Source organism: Danio rerio, chromosome 16 (assembly GCF_049306965.1).
Source record: "Danio rerio strain Tuebingen ecotype United States chromosome 16, GRCz12tu, whole genome shotgun sequence".
Classification (NCBI taxonomy): Eukaryota; Metazoa; Chordata; class Actinopteri; order Cypriniformes; family Danionidae; genus Danio; species Danio rerio.
This window is the reverse complement of record NC_133191.1, coordinates 39,615,958-39,632,058: the sequence shown is the minus strand read 5'-3', so window position 1 is coordinate 39,632,058 and position 16,101 is coordinate 39,615,958. Positions and strand designations below refer to the sequence as shown.

The 16,101-nt window shown below is 42.1% G+C and overlaps 2 protein-coding genes across 3 annotated transcripts in view; one reads left to right on the top strand and one right to left on the bottom strand.

Moving 5' to 3' along the window:
• The window catches only part of LOC137487940 (serine/threonine-protein kinase pim-2-like), a 74,548-nt gene that overhangs the window by 49,914 nt on the left and 8,533 nt on the right, over positions 1-16,101 (top strand). The gene's annotated exons all lie outside the window — the stretch shown is intronic.
• LOC141375040 (uncharacterized) overlaps positions 1-16,101 on the bottom strand; it is a 55,481-nt gene that overhangs the window by 36,873 nt on the left and 2,507 nt on the right. Inside the window, exons 3-7 of the mRNA XM_073926281.1 lie at positions 2,695-2,839; positions 2,358-2,591; positions 2,172-2,273; positions 1,712-1,799; positions 1,433-1,580 (exon numbers count right to left, since the gene is read on the bottom strand). The gene's annotated coding sequence lies outside the window, so the exon portion shown is untranslated. The remainder of the gene's footprint in view (positions 1-1,432; positions 1,581-1,711; positions 1,800-2,171; positions 2,274-2,357; positions 2,592-2,694; positions 2,840-16,101) is intronic.

The window sequence follows — 16,101 nt, the reverse complement described above, 5'->3', positions numbered from 1 at the left end:
TTATCCATACCATTACTGACACACTCCCCATTGGACTGCCAAAGCGGTTAATCAGTTAACCGCTTCTCATCTGCAGCTACAGCTCCGCAGAACCTTACAGCTTCATTTTCCATCACTACTATACTAAACCTTTACGAAACTCACCACATATGTTTTAAACCTTTACACTTACCCCACTCACTCTCCCGCTGGTCCTTACAATTAACAGGACCCGGGGGCACACATAGTCATACATAAGCACCTTCAGTTAATTTTTACACCCACACCAGTCTCTGTTGCTCCTCCAAGCTATTTCTGTATCACTTTTCAGCAGCCGGATATGGCATTAATCTCCTGTGCCTTTTGGGGGGTTCTTCAAATACGCGGCTGCTGTCCCGAGCGGAGCATTTTGGGGAGTTGTCGAGATCTACCTGAGCTCGAGGCTCCCCTCTCTTCCTCCAAACGGGAGGGAGCCCAGGGCTCAAGAACCTTCGAGCTCAGGGCTCTCTCCCGGGACAGCATGCCAAACTTGCTTATAATCAATCATCAGCTAAGTGTGAACTCTTGAAGTGAAGTTTATTCATAAACTAATTTCGAGAGGAGCACGTGATTATGATTGAACACGGCTGGTCCTGCATTAGCATGCTTGATCCACCAATCAGGCCATTCCTAACCACTATAAAGAGCCAGGGTTTTCTCACTACAGTCATCTTCGATTTGAAGAATCCCCCCTTCCACCCCTACCTTTTCACCTTTCCCTCCATAGGGCAGCACGGTGGCTCAGTGACTAGCACTGTCGCCTCACAGCAAGAACGTCACCGGTTCTAGTTCCTTAACAGGCCGGTGGTCGTTTCTGTGTGTAGTTTGCATGTTCTTCCCGTGCTTGCGTGGGTTTTCCCCGGGTTCTCCGGTTTCCTCCCACATTTCAAAAACATGTACAACAAGTTAATCGTTAAATCTAAATTTCAATACAGGTAATCTAATAATGCAGCATATCTTTTAATAGCCTTCAATCTTAATCTTTAGCTATTATAAAAAGGGGAGTTGTCGAGATCTACCTGAGCTCGAGGCTCCCCTCTCTTCCTCCAAACGGGAGGGAGCCCAGGGCTCAAGAACCTTCGAGCTCAGGGCTCTCTCCCGGGACAGCATGCCAAACTTGCTTATAATCAATCATCAGCTAAGTGTGAACTCTTGAATGACAGAATTTTCATTTTTTGGTAAACTAATCTTTTAGGATCAACTGAAATTACTCAACAGTTTTCTTCAGAAAAACGAGCATGTCTGCTTTTTCAGGAGACAGACAAGCCCGCTCCTGGCTGATAATGTCCCCAGCAGTGGAAAATGTACGCTCTGAGGTTGTGGATGATGCTTGCATGCAAAGATACCTTGATGCCAATTCTGAAAGCATTGGCAGAGTGTCATTTATGTCCCACCACCAGGTTACTGGACTTACTGAGGACAGTGTAGACGGAAGCAGTCTGTACTTATTTATTATCTCTATATCTCCTCTGTAGTGCTGCTGACGCTGGTCTGCATTCTTGCTTCAATTGCCATGTCCTCCACAGCAAACAGCTCCTCAAGGCAGAAAGCTTTGGAATCTTCTATTAACAAATGAGTAAAGAAATAAAGACAAATATAAAACTATATAAAAAATAAATTCAAACAAGTTAATTTTCTTCTGAATTAAATAAAATTAAATAGGAAAAAATAGGATTTCTTTATATTTTCTTACTAGTGCTGTTGTTGCAGATGCACTGTCTTCATCAGAGATGTCATTTCGGTTACCTGCTAAATGCCTGTTCTATCTGCTCAGTCGGAGTCTATATTCAATAAAAAACTAGGTCACACTGAAGAAGATTTCTATTCTCTCTGTATGAAGTATTTTCTAAGTGTAAAGCAGTTAATTTTCTCTTCTCAAAATGAAAAAAAGAGACTTAGGGGTGTGTCAAATAATCCTGTATAAAAATTGTAACAAACACACTGAAACTTTAGAAGGTGTCCAGGAGAGACTTCAGAATGCTCTGGGGTCTGCTCTGCTCTTTCTCGGCTTTATTATGGAGAATAAAGTCTATTTTCTGATATTCAAAACCTCTGGTCTGATAATTTGTAATTAATGAGAAGTCAATATTTACCACAACACATATTGATCTACAATTCAAGTGAAGTAGAATATTACCAATATGAAGTAACACCTGTTCTAAGGTCCTTTTCATTAGCTCCTCCTTCAGTCTGGTCCACACTTCATTTGTCACTTTTGACTTGAATCTGGGATGCAAGGCTGTGCCCTCCTCCATCTGATATTCAAGACAAAAACACTGAGTCAATCACTGAATAATTCTAATGAAAACAAGAGCAAATTCAGCAGGATTACACTGCACCCCTGGTATCTTTTTGAGAGGTCAATCCAGATAGGGTCCTTGATGGTCTTTGTGAAGGAGGAGTCCTCTTTATTCACTGTGAAGTGGTGCTGGAGCTTATTTAAGATAGGCAGAATCTGACCCAAGTTTTGGCTCCTTTCAGCAGAGACGCAGAGGGTTGAAGTGTAAAGTATCTTTGTAATTTTGACAAACTCTTCTGCTTTTCTAAAATCCTCATCAGAAATTCTCTGCAGTCTGTAAAATATGATCAGATTCATTAGCTGGACTATAGATTCATGAGCAAAATCGTTTACACTGAAAATTGAATAAGCATTTAAAATGAGAACAGAGTTTTTACCTGTCCTTGTCCATTAATTTCTTAAGACGATGGTCCATGGAGGTGGCCTGGAAGGCAGAGAACTGCTCTAGGAATCGCTCCACCATGAGGAATAAGCTATTCCACCTTGTTTTCACATCAAGGATGACGGCATGTTCTGGAAGACCTAAAATGGGAAAGAGAAATTTATGTTTGTGTTTGTGTGGTTATCAAAGTGGCTGTTTATTTGCAGAAATATTTTACTGCATGATTTAGCAAAGGATTTTTATTAACTATTTGGCCAAAGAGTTTTGCACTAAGGTTCATCTATTCTGATTTCTACCTACCGAGAAGATGCTGCTTCTCTTTAAGGATAGGTTTAGCCAGGGTGGATCTTTTCAGCCACACCACCATTGCTCTGATCCTTCCTGCCCACTGTGAGACTGAGGTAATTGTGGAAAGCTTCTGAGCAGCAATATTGAGAGTGTGAGCAAAGCAGCCAATTTTTTTAATACTCATCTCTTTTTACTGCTACATCCATGTTTGCTGCATTGTCACAGCAACTACTCTATCCTTTATATTAAATTCATCAAGAATATCTCTTATCTCTTCTGCTAAAATGTCCCCTGTCTGGGATGTGTATACTGCCCTTGTATGTAGGACCCTCTCTTTCATGGAACCCTCTCTGACAAAGTGAAGTGACACTGTCAGGTAGTGGTCCTGTGCTGAAAACAGGGCCAATGGACTCCACAACCCACCAGGGGGGAATGCGGGAAAAACCAGTTCCAGCTGCATTTGCAACTGAGTATGCTGAAACTCAGCTTCATCCCCCCAGCTCACACATATGGTCATTTCAATGTTTGAATGTTCTAGATTAACCAAACTGACTTTAACTATCATGTTTGATTTCATTTGAAATGTCTCAGTGCGATTGGTACAATGGTCTCATTCTCTCAGAAACAGACATAATCAACACAATAAATATATAACTTCAGGCTTCTTTTGAACCACTGTGAAGGGTGTGACTTTTTCCTTTTGTTATACACACACACCCCCTTCCTTGAGGGAATTCTTGGATTATTTAAGGTAAGGTTTAAGAAAGACTCAGCGCGATTCTGCCTACCCAGAACAGCCCATAACATGGAGCCTAGGCTCCAGGTTATGTAAAATTTACACGTTATGTAAAAGGTCAGGTATGCATCTTTTCATCTTGGATTTATCTTTGATAATTTGATGTTTTGTATTGATCATTTTTGAATTGACTGATTGAATTGGCATAATACATTTACCTGACTAATAAAATGTGATGTTTGACCATATTTTGCTCACTCTGTAATTATTAATTCAAGTAGATTACGCTGTATCCTTGTTTCCGCACGTCTTGCGTCAGGTCAGTAGACGGACTAAAATCCAATTGAGATGGAGCATTGGGCACACTAATTGTGTTTTAGGGATCCGACTGACTCTTGATATTGATTCATGTGTACTTAGGTGGAAAGGGCGATAACTTCCGTCTAGGTCAACAAGGTGTTGCACGACTAACCTAGATTGGGTACCCGACCTTTGTTTGAAGGTAATATTATTCTAAATTAAGTTCATATGGGAAACCATGGGCTTGGTGAAAACCAAAGTTACTATAGAGTCCAGTAGTCGGGTACATTTATATTAATGCCCTAACCTCTAATTAGAAATGATGATTGTCTTAACTCAAAGGTGTACATCTAAGCGGGACTAACTAAGTGAAGTTTATGTATAAACAAATTTCGAGAGGATCACGTGCTTATGATTGCTAGCAGCTGACCCGCATTATCCAATTCACTACTATCCAATCAGATGACTCCTAAACTACTATAAATACCCTGGGGTTTATTCCATTGCTATCTTCGTTTTGAAGAAGCAGCTTCACCGTAGCTAGCTCCGTTGAAGAACCTACTCTAAACCAGCATGGACAACCAAAGCATCTACAAGCTATCACCTACCAGCTATCACCTACCAGCTACAATCTACCAGCTACCATCTACAAATTACCAGCTATAATCTACAAGCTACTAGCTATAATTTACAAGCTACAATCTACAGCAGCAACAACAACTGCAGCAACAACAACTGCAGCAACAACAACTGCTACTTCAAAACAACTCCAACAATTGCATCAACGACTTCAACAAACATCAAACCTTCCACCTCAATGCATCCGCTGTGTCTTCAACCCTATTCTCCAGCAAATGACAGCCAAAAACTCCAAAGCCATTGCAATGAAACTGAACCATTACCTTTTTCCTAGCGGTGCACATGCTATGCACATGAAGGGAAGCTTTGCAAAATAACTTTACCAAACATTTAGACTAAAACATTTATAAATCTTTTGAATAACAAGACTAGTGTAAACAATGATTTTAACTAAAGATACTCGCCTCTTGCCCGTCCACTGATACATAACATCTAACAGCTTGTTTGCCGGAATGTTCAGCAAGCAACAGCTCAAGCCATAAACAATGGTGAACTTGATCAACAAAATGGCCGCCGGGCTTTTCACCTTTGGCACGCTTGACTGGCTCTCCTTCAAGCCAATAGCTGTAAGGAGAAGCTTCACCACCCAATAAGCTCTCTGGAGAAGGTCCTGCCCTCTCTTGACTCTGTTGCAAGTCTTATGAATGAATTTGGACCAGACAAGCTTGTGAATGAAGTTAAGATACCAACAAATGTTATTCATGGATTAAAGTAAAGCCAATTACTAACATTCCATTCACAGTTTTACTAAATGGTGACATCGCCCTTGAAATCTTATAGAGTTCAGAGTTCGATGTTAGCAATAAAAAAAAAAAAAAAAAAAAAAAAAAAAAAAAATTTATTAATAAATTAAAAATTAAATAAATAAATAAATTATACACAGAGCACTGGGGTCCAATTACACTAGACCAGTGACTCATTTATTCATACACTAGTGTCTTACGTAAGCTTATAATGGCAAGTCAGTTGGATGTGAAACAGCAACAAACAACTACCTGATTGGCTGCTATGAATAGGAGGACATTTCTGACAACGGAACTTCAATAAACACTTCCAGGACCACCAGACAAACCATACCCCTTATCCTCAGCTCTCCATCCAGTTGCCATTCTGTGGGGGGATGAATGCTCACCTCTACCATCCTTGCACGTAGCGACATCAAGCTATCAGACCATGCATTAATAAAAAGACCATGACATTTGGCTGCAGAACCTGACCCTCATCCAACCCATTACATTTTATATGCTCTTCAAATACAATCACACTCTACATAAAGGATGCATTTCCACTCACATAGCTCACATCCACGATGCCATATTTCTCAAATTGCTTGAATTGCATTGTCACCCTGATACTAACTTCTGATTTCTGATTTCAGATCTAACCCAAGGATCTAACCCGGGCGTTCCAGCTCTCCCTTCCTTAACCTTATTCTGCTCCAATCTACAATCTGCGACTACCGAACCTGCAACAGTGAATTCGTTAATCAAAAAGAATCGATAATAAACTCATGATAGTACTATTCTTGCCCCACTGTTCAGCGTTCGTGTATTAGTCCTATTGACATTGCGACTTGAGAATTCTCTAGCAAAAACCCTTGATTATTGGTCTCCGCTCCTCACAATTCTATATTCCTAGCATTAACAGCACCATTCCATCAGACGAATACTCGCTGAATTATCATGATATAGACCAAGCAATTTCGCTCATCAGTTTAGCCGGCCGCAATGCTTGGCTTGCAAAAATAGACATTTCATCCGCCTTTAAAATCATGCCAATTCACCCAGACTTCTGGCACCTTTTTGGCATTCATTGGCGCTCACAATTTTACTTTGCAGTCCGATAAACTTTCGGCTGCAAAAGTAGTCCTAAAATTTTCGATATGCTTAAGAAGCATTATGCTGGATTTTATCTAATAACTACGAAATCCCGCATATCATCCATCTCCTCAATGATTTTCTCCTTATTTCCCTACCTTCTCACCCCCAGCTAAACACCTATCGATCACCCAAAGGTTTTCGAAAATCTAGGCATCCCCCTCGCAGAGGAGAAACAGCCGGTCCCAGCACTTCCATAGAATTTCTGGGCATCAACTTAGATTTGAATAAATTTCAAGCATCCCTTCCCAAAGAAAAGATTGACCATATAATCTCTTTATCTCAAATTTTCCTCGAGAAACCATCATGCACAAAACGCGAACTGCTATCTATTCTCGCGCATTTCAATTTCGCGATGCGCATAATTCCCCAAGTCCGCCCGTTTATTACTCACCTCCTTCAGCTCTCCACCTCGGTCCCCGGTTTAGAAGATACCATATATCTTTCTAAACCCAGTCGCAATGAACTCAGCTTATGGATCTCCTTCCTTAAGCAATGGAACGGCTGTTCCTTTTTCTATAGCGACCTAATTTCTTCCCCGGTGGATATTAATTTATTCACTGACTCTGCCCCCTCAGTCGGGTTCGGCGGCTTTTACCAAGGTCACTGGTTTACTTCAACGTGGCCCGCAGATGCTCAGTCTACCCAGAAATCAGCAATCATCTGCGCTTTCGAACTATACCCCATAGTCGCAGCAGCGCTTTTATGGGTAGATGAATGGTCCGCCTCTAGCATTCTCGTTCATTGCGACAACGAAGCCACCGTTTATTGCATTAATAAAGGACGCTCGCACGCACTTCCAATTATGCCCTTACTAAGACGCCTCGTTTGAACGGCAGCCAAAAGCAATTCATTATGACTGCTAGACATGTTCCAGTTTGCAAAAATCAAATTGCTGATTCTCTCTCTCACTTTCTTTTCCAGAAATTTCGGCTCTTGGTACCGGAAGCAGACCAGCATCCAACACCTGTTCCACTCTATTCACAAATGATATTGCCATAAAACTTCCATATCTCTGATCCTTTACGCTGTCGCACCAAGGACCCTTGAGTCATATTCAGAAATGGCTATCACATCCAATTTCAATCCCGCAATACACCCCACTATATCTGATCTAACACTGCTGAATGCTGAAACACTCGCCTTTTTCATTAAGCAAAGCAAAACAGATCAGATAAGCAAAGGGCATTTTATTTACATTTTTAACATATTTTCCCCCACTCAGCCATTCCAAACTCTCCTAGCTTTCTCCATTCAAGGAGAGCAAAAGAGTCTGACCCACATGCCCCACTTTTTACTGATGACGCTAACCGTCCAGTAACCCGTTTTTGGTTTCAAAAACATCTGAAAGAAGTCCTTCGCCTTTCGGGCTTTTCCCCCGAATTGTATTCCAGCCATTCATTTAGAATTGGCGCAGCCACCACAGCAGCTCACAAAGGTCTATCCCCACACCAAATCCAGACCCTAGGCCGCTGGTCCTCCGATGCCTTCAAAGCTTACATTCGCCTCAGCCGATCCCACCTCAAGACAGCCCAGCTAGCCCTAATCGGCTAAATTCCAAACTCCAACTAGGGGTACGAGCTCGACCCTAAGTAGGCTGGAGTACGTGTGTGTGTGTGCTTGCGTATGGGTGCGCATGGAATGTGTGTGATTGCTCGCGCAAAGACAGCGTGCGTTTGCACACATACACATGCATGTTGCACGCAGATATGCATGGGTACAGGTGTACGTCTAAGTATGCATATGTGCGTGCAAACAATGAGTATGTGAACATAGGGGCACTACATGTTGTGCAGGTTGCATGTATGCTCTTAACTTTCCTTTCAAACCTACTATGCTCCTTCCCTCACCATGCTCTGACCCCCGCAGGGGTTCAATCCGAATTCGACTCTCGCGAGTCACCCCTAGCCCATCCCCGGCCACCCCTTCACTACCACCCCCAGTAAGAGCCTGCACTACCCCCTCCCTCTTCCCGACTCTTACTGCCCCCCCCCCCCCCCCCATAGCTCTGACCCCCGCAGGGGTCGCGCTGAGCTTCGACTCTCGCAAGAGTCACCATTTGCGCCCCACCCAGGCCATTAGAAATGGTATGTATGCGCATGTTATACGCATACATCCGATGTATACCTGTTCCGATGCGTGTGCATGCACATGCCGAAACAGGAATAGACGCACGTGCATGCTCACGCACGCAGGTTATCCCCTCTCTCCTTTTCTTCCTTTGGCGTCGAGTTCCTCCGCCCTCTCTTTTCTTCCTTTCTCACAGGCCATCAATCCTCAGCTCTAACTCCCGCAGGAGTGACTAAAACGAGCTTCGACTCTCGCAAGAGTCCCGCCCCGGCCACCCCCTGCTGCAGTCTCCACCGCCCCCTCCCTTTCCCAGACTTCAGCAGGGGAAATGCCCACAGCAGCTCTGACCCCCGCAGGGGTCGCTCCGAGCTTCGACTCTCGCAAGAGTCAATCACCACCCACGCCCGGCCCTTACCATGTAATAACCATATATATTCATATATATTTATATATGCATATATACTTCTATATTCTCCTTTTCTTCTTTCTGGCGTTGAGATTCTCCGCCTGGCAATTATTTGCCCCTTCTTTCTTCCTTACAGCGTGAGTGCTTCCGCTACTTTTACCCTTCTCTGATCTTCCCCCTTATCTCCTTACCCTCCTATTTCCTCAATTCTTTTCCAGCGTTGAGTCCTCCGCTAACTGTCTTTCTTTCAGCGTCACTCTTTCGCTATGTTCTTCCTTACGCATAGGCCCTCAATCCTCAGCTCTAGCCCCCGCAGGGGCGACTAAAACGAGCTTCAACTCCCGCAGGAGTTCAGGCCCTGGCCACCTCCCACCCTCTCATGCAAGAGTCTCCACCGCCCAAATCTTCCCGACTCTTGCTTGAGCAAACTAACCCCAGCTCCCACCCCCGCAGGGGTGTATATATTTGAGCCTTGACTCCCGCGGAGTCTATCCAGCCCTGCCCCCACCCCGCCTAAGCTCTAGCAGCCTACTTTGCTCTGCTCCCTTAGAAGCTTCTCTTCCTAAGCTATCAATGCTATATCCAGCAGCCGGATATGGCTTGTTACACCTGCTTTTTGGGGGGCTCTTCAATACGCGGCTGCTGTCCCGAGCTATTCAAAGGCATTTTTGGGGAGTTCCCGAGATCTACCTGAGCTCAAACTCCCCTCCCGCTTTGCAACGGGAGGGAGTCCTGGGCTCGAGGATCTCATGAGCTCAGGGCTCTCTCCCGGGACAGCATGCCAAACAAGCTTATAATTAATCATCAGCTAAGTGTGAACTCTTGAAGTGAAGTTTATGTATAAACAAATTTCGAGAGGATCACGTGCTTATGATTGCTAGCAGCTGACCCGCATTATCCAATTCACTACTATCCAATCAGATGACTCCTAAACTACTATAAATACCCTGGGGTTTATTCCATTGCTATCTTCGTTTTGAAGAGTCCCCCCTTCCTCCCCTACGCCTCCTTCTTAGACGGGTGACACGGTGGCCCAGTGCCTAGCACTGTCGTCTCACAGCAAGAATGTCTCTGGTTCCTGGCTCTACCAAAACTAGCAGACATTTCTGTGCGGAGTTTTGCACTTCTCCCCGTGCTCACGTGGGTTTCCCCCGGGTTCCCCGGTTTCCTCCCACCACCCAAAAACATGCAATTAAGCCAATTGAACAAGCCAAATTGTCAACATAGACACGCTCCTAGTTAGTAATTAGTTTCAAGAGCATTCACTTGCTACAGCAGGGGAGTTCCCGAGATCTACCTGAGCTCAAACTCCCCTCCCGCTTTGCAACGGGAGGGAGTCCTGGGCTCGAGGATCTCATGAGCTCAGGGCTCTCTCCCGGGACAGCATGCCAAACAAGCTTATAATTAATCATCAGCTAAGTGTGAACTCTTGAAAGTATTTTAGAACGAGCGCGCTGGTAGCGGCTATCTAAAGTATTAGTCAATTTACCTCTGTTTAATATTCAAGACTGACCGGAGTGTGACCGTGAGGGACGCCTTCGGCCGAGGCGATTTCTCTGAGCGACATGAGCACCCGAATGAACGGATGTAATAGTTACTAGTGAAGACAAAAGGTTCAAACATTTATCTAAATTACATATTGATATAATCTTCTTAATGTTTTATGATTGGAGTCAGATAAAACGAGGATAAATATATTAATATTCTAAACCACCTCATATTAAAATTGGAGTCAGATATGAGCTAAGTTAATATAAATCAACATTGTGCACTGGAAAGACCGAACATGCAGTGAACCTTCATCCACCAGTGGACACCGGCATTGGGCCAACTGGGTGGACCCTACATATTTAAAGCCATCGGATCAGTACATAACGCTGCACAGCATACATTAGGTCCAAAAAAAGAATGAATACATTTTCCCCGCACAAACTTAGGCCCCGTTTACACTGTCAGGTCTTGATGCCCAATTCAGATTTTTTTGTCTGTCCGTTTACACGTTCTTTTAATTGTGACCCATATCGAATTCATGCGTTTACACTTGCCATACAACCTATGATGCATGCATAAAGGCGGGTCCTAGCATCTGTGCCACACTAGCCACGATGGAAGAAATTTTCTTTTTAGCTCTACGAAATATGTGGTGTAGTATAAGCAGCAAATGGTTCAGTCCAGATTTACCCCCACGCAGTTTATGTAATGGTACGGCCCTGATGTGTGTGTGTGTGTAAGATGTAGCCTGTGTGCGCACTGGTGTTAAGGGAATAAAGTTGTTCTATGTGTATCCCGCAGTGCGTGCATTGATAACGTTAATAGCGTAAAAATTACAACACGAATTTGCCCAACTTTAAAATGATTTTGAGGCGAAGGAGGTGGGGAAGGGCCGTCATCGCAGCTAGCACTTATTGTTTATATGCTGTATGATGTCCTACACCACTGAGAGGAATTTGTGGTACGAGAGAGATCTCAGGTCTAGTGGGAGCAAATAATGGCGACTGACCACCGTCCTCCATGTTTCCTCTGTTGTTGTTGTTTTTTCCCACGTCGGAATATCCACACACGCTCTCTCTTCCACACCATTAAACCGCGGAGAAGCACCACATTGTCACAAGTTTAAGCAAAAAAAATCGGAATTGGGTCACATTTAACTGGTAGTGTAATCTGGGCCTTAGCTTTAACGGTACACAAGCAAGAAGTGCTAAAAACTGATTTTGTATGTCTGTTTGCCTTTCGGAGCCCCAACCATCGCGCAGTTATCCTCATCAGTCATGGAAGACGACGCTTGTGGTGGGCACGTTGTTGGAGGCCCTGAGTCAGGAAAATACTGAGAGGATGAAGATAACGACTGCGTCATATATCATAATGTCAAATTTAAGATCTTTTACGACCTTTTTAGGACCATTAAGTATTACATTTAAGACCTATATCGCAATAACAAAAAAACGCGAGAGAAAATGTAAAAGCATTAAATTAGGGGTAAAACAAAGTAATTTAAATTGAACAGGGGTAAAGTCAGATTAAATGCACCGTTGAACTACAGAAAAAACAAACATCTTATGCAGATTTATACTTTCACCTGGCACCGCATCGCACAACTCACAAAACAGATTAAGGCTTTTATACTTGACACGTTCACCATTGAGATATTTTTTTTAATGACAGGCGGCGCTCCAAAAAAACAGAAAGTAAAATCAGACGAATAAAAAGATAATCATTATCATTGAAGATGTTTTTGGGGGCCTCTTTTTTTGTTGTTTTAACAAACTTATCCCTCAGGTTTTTCCAAAGTTTTACAAAAACTTTCCTCCTTTCCGATGGCTGTTGCAATTTCTAGCCAATAATTATTGGTCATTCTGGCAAGCAGAAATGTAACCGTGATAGAAAATAGGTAATAATAGGTATAAATTAGGTATTTTAGGTATTATAGCTTACTGTACTATTCACTCTTTAAATAAATGCTACTATCAATCCCATTTTATCACTAAAATAAAGTGAACTAGTGTCTGCTGTAAAGTGTTTTGTAAAGTACTTCAATTACTCTGTTGTGGTAATTCTATAGTTGCTATTGTAACACAACTACAGTATGCTGAAGCTTCTTTGGAGAGCAAAAGCACGAAAGGAGTCTGACTCAGCGAGAGCAGATCATTCGCACATGAGCAGCCAGTGTTTTGAGAGCTCGCAAGCAGTTTTGTCCATGAACAAAAGGAAACCGGCGCGCGAGCAGAGATTCGCTCTCTCGTATTACAGCACTTCTTACTTATAAAACTGCACTTGCAACATTTGTCAGTGAAATCATGTTGCGTGCACTCAAAGCGAACTTCCGCAAACACAGCGATGATGTCACATTTGCCGCGCGCACTGGGTTTAATATCAGAAAGCTGATAGGCTATTGAAAGTTGACCTTTTTGTAGTTGTAATGCAAATTACAATTGGACTAGTGAAATAAAGAACTACAACACCCCAAAAACCTAGCAATAAAAACAAAAATAAAGACCTGTGCAAAAATATTTAAGACCTAGAACAGCAAATTTAAGACTTTTTAAAGCCTAAATTTCGATTTTTTTATTTTAAGACTTTTTTAAGACACTTTTTAAGACCCCGCGGGGACCCTGTGTCAGGTGTTTTATCATATTTGACGTGTTGCCAGTCTTGGTCGCGATAACTTTACAGATATTGCATCGTGCGCTGTTGCCGTCAATCTTTGCATAATGTAGCCATACTTTTGATCACTTAAACATCCTTTGTATTAAATGTATGCTATGCTTTAAAGTGTAGTAGTGTACGCATTACAGCCTCACATTTGACAAGCTCTGAGTGAGTGCGCGTAACCGTCGTAAACTACTGATTTTCAAGACAGCCTCGCTGCAGTCAATCACCAGCATTTGATCCGGTCACGTTAAGGATGCCGCAGATTTTCTAGCTCACTGACGTTGACAAGATTATACCCTTGAGTATCGAAATTTGGTACCGAACGAAAAAGAATTTTTAGATACTCGATAGTAGCAAGACGATTCGGTCGATACCCAGCCCTAATTGCAAGGTATTCACACACAAAGTAGGCCTACCTGAAACTTTGAATTAGAAAAAGCTTAATAATACATTGGACAGATCATCAACACACTGATTTCTCCTCTTTGTGCTGCTCAGTTTTTGAAAGTGTCCGATTGAGTTTCTTCTTCTGAGGGGAATACTTTAAGTGCTGCCAATAGTTAGTAAAGCCTGGCTTATTGTGGTCAAAGTAGTTGATTATATTAATAAAAGTGAAACTGACAGGAGCAGTATGGATTGTCATTCACTGAACTTGTCATTAACTAAACATGATGTAGCCTAATATAGGCTATTCTGAAACTGTGAATATTTTGCTGTCATTTTAATTATATTAAGACTTTATTCAACAGACCAGTTTGTGTTTTGGCGCTGAAGCATTTAAGTGGACCTTGTTTTAAACTTTCTCCGTCTCACTCAAAAAAGGAAACATAAGCTGGACCACAACATATATCAATGTCATAATGAATGCTCAAATAATGTAGCCTATAGTTTATAGCAAGCATCATGTTTAGTTAGATTGTGTGTTTGTCATTTACAGTCAGCCTATAGGTCTGTTATTTTTACTAAAGAAGATTTATCATTTGAGTTTATCACCAGAGCTATAGAAACTGTATTATGCTTAGAAAAAAAAACAGCACAGTATCAGATCTGTATTAATCAATGCTCAGAATTTTTGGTATCGAGATCGGATCGGTTCCAAAAAAAATGGTATCGGTGCATCCCTAGAAAAAAATAAAGGTACACAAACTGCCATGATGTTTCAAGGGGTTAAAAGAGAACATGGTTGTATTTTTGAGTGCAATATGTACACTTTAGGTTTTGGTTTTAAGATATTAATGTGGAGCTTTACATACAAACACAAACTTTGAAAAGCCCCAGCTTTAGCACAATTACTGAGAGTGTATTAGCATTTCATCATCATCATCATCAAAAAAAGAAGAAAAAAGAACATACCTGAAAACTTGCGTAACAAACATCCACCACAGATGTTGGCCAGTTTTAGAAACAATTTCACAAGTATATCTGAAAGCTTGAACAGTTCAATTATATTAATACTAGGGATGCTCAATATAATCGATTAACCGTTAACCAAAAGGGTGCGTTTGTAACCGATTAATGCTATCAGTTAAACCATGAAACATATTATTTGATATATTTTTAGTTTGGCTGCATAAGGGGCCGATTGAATGCGCCTTTGCGTTAAGAGGGGCATCTTTTGCTCGCGGCTCATCCCAGAGCAGCAGTTTGTGTTGTCAAGACAACTACAGAGAACTTTTAAAGAGCATGGTTTCCGCTACATTCATTCTTCCATGGCGGGGACCAAAATGCATCCCGCCACGGCTACATTATCCATTCAAAACATTCAGTTATTGTTGTTGTTTTTAATAGCGGATTATAATCGCATCAAAATGTATTAAAAGGTAAGTGGATTATAACGCAAACTTTTCTGTAACCGTATAGTCTGTTTAACCCTTTGGCGTTACGTGCTGACTGACTGACAGGTGCGCGATGCGTGAGGCCAGAAAACACGACGAAGCTTTCAGTTAAGATGAACACAGTTTCTATAGTTCTACTTTATTTAAAGATAAAGGAATATGGCTCTGCATATAATCACTCTATCTTGCTAGAGTTTATAGCCGTTTCGCTTTACTTCAGGACGCATTATTGCCGCTCTGAAGGTCTAATCGCTGTTTTAAGTTATCCAGAGCTGGATGAATATACAAATCTTGAATATCAATTTATTATATATTATTAAATATTACAATTGTAACAACACAGACACAATCGATACCCAGCTGATTCAGTCGTTTCATGAGAAGAAGCGCGGTCCTCTCTTCTTTTTTCCTTGTCAACATAAAGGCAGTGAGGTGCGCCTCGTTTTCGGCCCCTTGTTTAACTGCAAGGCATACTTAACTTGCGGGACGACAACGTATAACCCGTGCCTACAGACTAGGGATGTAACGGTATTGTAAATACCGTCATACCGCAATATTATTTTTTTTCGATATTACCGAAGTCGCATGACTCGCTACAGATCCAGTAATGCGGAAATGGAGTGTGCTGCTAGAAGCGGGGATGAAAAGAGCTGGAAAACTCTAAGGCCCTGTTTACACTAATGCGTTTTAGTTTGAAAACGCATAAGTTTTGCTACGGTTACGCCAACCGTCCACACTACGCCGGAGTACTCGAGCGCCGAAAACTGCTGCTCCGTCTCAGTGTGGATGATGGAAAACGGAGACATCTGAAAACGGAAGCGGGGCTGCAGACATTCGCCTCTCTGATTGGGGCTTTTCCTGAATATTAAGTAGCCTAACACGCACAGTTCAGTCCTGCATTATCTCCGTGTAAGTTCAGACTTCGCAAGTTTGATCAAGGCTGCAGTCTCTTCTTCTCAGTTTGATATGGAAAAGCAGATTATACCGAGGACACGGGTAAATCTTCAAAGGGAACAGTGTACTTTATAACTTCATTCACATCACCCTGGCTTGTTTCACTTTCTCAACAATAAAATGTAAACATGATTTAAGGAACTGCCTA